The sequence below is a fragment of the Juglans microcarpa x Juglans regia genome, chromosome 5D (genome assembly GCF_004785595.1).
Source record: "Juglans microcarpa x Juglans regia isolate MS1-56 chromosome 5D, Jm3101_v1.0, whole genome shotgun sequence".
In the NCBI taxonomy this organism is placed as follows: Eukaryota; Viridiplantae; Streptophyta; class Magnoliopsida; order Fagales; family Juglandaceae; genus Juglans; species Juglans microcarpa x Juglans regia.
The window spans coordinates 23,205,816-23,210,204 of NC_054602.1; positions in this window are offsets into that span (position 1 = coordinate 23,205,816).

The window sequence follows — 4,389 nt, forward strand, 5'->3', positions numbered from 1 at the left end:
CTGAAAAACCCAGATTACAAAGAGGAATGCCAAAAAGGTTATGATTTACCTTTGATAAGTTCAAGAGTTCAATCAAGAACAAGAGGAGTAAACTCAACTCACAAGTAAAATTCAATATTGTCTAACACTTCAAATGAGGCTACAAAGAGTATTTAAACCAAACCTAATTAAAACCCTAGCCAAAATAAAGCCCCTTTTACCCAAAATGCCCCTAGATGAACAATGTCGCTGCTACAGTAATGCTACAGTAACCTCTTGAAACCTAGTTCCTAAAAAGTAACTTTGCAAATAAGCCATGGCCAAAATACAAGGCCTTCTCAAAAACTATAGTTCATAAAAAATAAGACATGTGGACCAAGCATATTCAAGTCCACTTATTCTAAACTAATAAAATAAATCCTTTAACCAAATTGGAAACCTCTAATAACAATAGGCCCTATCTCTAAGTTATGTCGTCAACAGTTTGAATCAAGTGGATCAAAACTAGTTCTCCACCTTTCAAGCCCATCTTGAGTGTTGGGCTCTTGCTAGCTTCATCCTAAATGGATTGCACCAATCCGTGCATTGCTTCCTTGATCTTCTTGGCCCTTGATCTTGTAATTGGCTCATCTGGAACTTGCAAAGGATCTTTAAGAGTAGGCCCACCTTGGTTCTCATCAAATGTGGTCAAATTCGTGGGCCTTAGTGGGCCTAAATCGAATGGGCCTACATTTTGGAGTTTTAAGAGGGTTTGGGTTACTATCAAGCCCAAATCCAATATCACTTGACCCAATCAATTTTTTAAGGTTAACAAGATTGGATAATGATGTTCTAACACAAATTTGAAGGATTAATAGCATGTGGAAGTATTTTAATCAAGCAATTAAACACAATGCTAGAAACTTATTCATTTAGGTTAAGGAAGTCAACTTTATGGTTTGGATAAAAAAGTTTAGGATTTCGATTTCAACGATACTTTTTGGGTTCTCCGTTGGACTCCAACCATATAGGATTTCACTATGGTGGAAATCCTCTTTGGTTTGGCACAATTTGATTGATCAGATGAAACAAAATTTTGCTTAGGTGGCATGATCTCACACCTTGATTTCCTTCACAAATCTATCTAATGGTTCCTCTTTGTGCCAAGTGTCTAATACTATTCACTATGTGTGGCTATGATCTTGCCAAGTGTCCAAATAAAACTTCTCAAATCTAATTTTGACATTTCATATTGTGATTTTGAAAACACTACACTAGGTGTGCTTATCGAGGTTACTATTCACTTTAAAAATTTGCATAATAAACTTAATACTGAAAAATTATAAATATTCATATTAACCTATAGTGAAAATCATTTACTGAAATTCAACTCCTAAGCGCCTCTAAAAATAATTTCACAATTTCGAGCAGATATTTCATTCGAACTTATGAAAATGGGCTATTGCGCCATAAAATCTTAAATAATCAACTGGGTCTAATGGCCCAGACCACATTCAGACACTTCTAACTACCTCAAATAATTAAACTCATATTTTTAGCACTATAGTGAGCGATAACACTGACTAAGTTGGCAGACTAAAATATTTGCGATTGGTCGATTTGTGAAAACTTATGGGGTTTTCAATGGGTTCCTAAAGTCAATAGATATTCCACCAGTGAATTTCTAGTGGGCTGTTACACCCCTTCCCTTTCTCATTCAATAAAACAGAAAGTAGAAGAGCTAAACTCATCTCAACCGACTTCACCTAAGCCTGAACTCAAGCCACATCCATCAAATTTAAGGTACGCTTTCTTGGGACATGACTACTTTTCTTGTTATTATTAACAGTTCATTGAGTGATGTAAAGGAAGAAAAGTTGTTGAGAGTCTTGCGGGAGCACAAAATGGCTTTGGGTTGGACCATCTCGTACATTAAAGGAATTAGCCCTTCAATTTGCATGCACAAGATTTTAATAGAGGATAATTTCAAACCGATCTTCCAACCCCAGAGGAGATTGAATCCATCAATGCAACAAGTGGTACATAAAGAGGCATTGAAGCTTTTAGATATCAGAATCATTTATCCAATCTCAGATAGTGCACGGGTAAGTCCAATGCAAGTCATCCCAAAGAAATGAGGGATAACCGTGATCAGGAATGACAACAATGAACTCATATTGACCAGGACGGTCATGATGAGTATGCATAGACTATCGAAGACTGAATGATGCAACTCAAAAAGACCATTTTCCCTTACCGTTTATTGATCAAATGCTATAAAGACTTGTCAGCCATAACTACTATTACTTTCTAGATAGATATTCCAATTACAATCAAATAGCCATTGCACCCGAGGATCAAGAGAAGACGACTTTCACCTGCCCTTATGAAACTTTTTGTAACACTCCGTATTTTAGTGTATTTTCACTGAAGGATTATTTTTATTTGTTCAAAAATTTATTCTCTTGTTTTAAAATTATCGGATATTTTAAATGGTTTATTTTATGATCTTTAAATTGTGAAAATTAAATTGTTATGTTTTCTTAATATTTATTTATTGTTGTACATTTAAATTATTCTTCTTTTAAATTAATTGATTGTGGGATTTAATTATTTTATTTTCATTGTATCATTACGTTTAAATTATTTTAATTGATTTGCTGTTTTAAAATCATTTTCGTTGGATCATTTTTTGTGACCCAAGAGGTGAGGATTGGACCTCATTTTTTTTCCCACTTTTCTTTTTTCTCTTTTTCTTTCCTTTTACCTTCTTCTTCCGTGATTCTTCCTCGCGCGACACACTGCCTCCCTCTCTCCCGTGCGCTTCTCTCCTTCCACCCAACCCACTGCCGTCGCACCGCCGTGCGCGACACCGCCCTTCCCGTTCACTCCCCCACCGGCCGGCGATCCTTCTCCGTAAATCACAGCCTCTATCTCGCCGTCGATAGCCCTCACGCCCAACTCCAAGCCGCGGAGCATCTTGAGCTCCAGCGCCGCCGTCGCGCCACCTCTGGCCACCATCTCTTCACCACTTCATCCTCGACCTCCTAGCAACCCAATGCACCCAACCTCAGCTCCGATCCGTCACTGGTGAAGCACATCCAACCCCATTTCTGATTTGGGTATTTTTGGTCTAAAACCACCATTTGCGCCGCCACCCACGGCAAACCACCATCACCATTGGCTTCACCGACCTCTCTAGGCCCTACCTTATCAATTTCGGCTCTTAGTTTGTCCTCATTCAAAAGTGGGTATTTGAGACCCACGGCCACAGTGTATTTTATACTGTTACGTTGCTGTGTCGCCACCTTTTGCAGCTCCATGATCCTTCAAAAATTATTATATAGCACTGTAAGTATTTTTCCAAAGATCTATCGTGATTTAAATATATTTTTACACTAACTCATATTATTGTGATCTGGTTGGACATGTCGGACTGAGTCCGAGGAGTTCGGGGGTTGGATGGATTGTGGACGGAGTTGTGTGTTCGGTTGGTATTGTGAATTGTTGGTTGTTGGTTTTGGTGTTGTTCATGTACATGGCATATTGCACGCATGATCATGTTTGTAAAGGAAACTGAGTTTTTGTATACATGCATTCATGTTCATGTGTTTATTGAAAACTGGGTTTTCATGTGTTAAAGGATTGTTGGGTGCATGTGTATCACGACCCCAAGCCGAAATGGGGTATTATCTCGGTGGAGCTCCTCTGGTCACTCGGGAGCGGAATATACTGAGTGACGTCTCCTGGGTTGTCGCTGGGCGACAACGGGATCGGACGAGATGGTCTCGTGCCGACTCCGTGGCCCTTCTGCTGGCGGGGGCTAGAGGATGCTTGGCCACGAACGCGCTGGGCGCGAAACTGGGCATCGCTCGTTGCATAGTGGGTGCTTGGCCACGAACGCACTGGGCGCGGAACTGAGCATCGCTACGAAGCCAGGACGTGCGGATGATCCCTAGGGGAGATCATGGTGCATTGGTTAATGGAATAATGAGCTGTTTTCTGGGAAAATAGAGTGTGTTGGTTAAAATGATTTTATGTGATTCATTTTCTGGGAAAATGAGGTTTTATTGATTTGGGTCATTTTCTGAGAAAATGACGGAGTATTCTTTTTGGGCCAAAATGGGATTTTGGCGTGTGTTGGAAAATATCTGTTTTCAGAGAAAATAGTATTTTTGAGAATAATGCATATTTCATCATATGCATGCATGTTGGTCGCATTAATGTATTTTTATCTCGTAGTTGTTTGGTTTATACTTACCTGCGGTACCATTTTGTGGTAAAGCAGATTTCGATGCAGATGAGGCTGAGGGTGAGCCTAAGGATTCGGCTCGGCCCGAGGACTGATCTGGGATCACTCGTTTTGGTTTGAGACTTGTAAAATATTTATTTTGGATGACTGTATAATTTTTAAACATTTTTACTGACTGT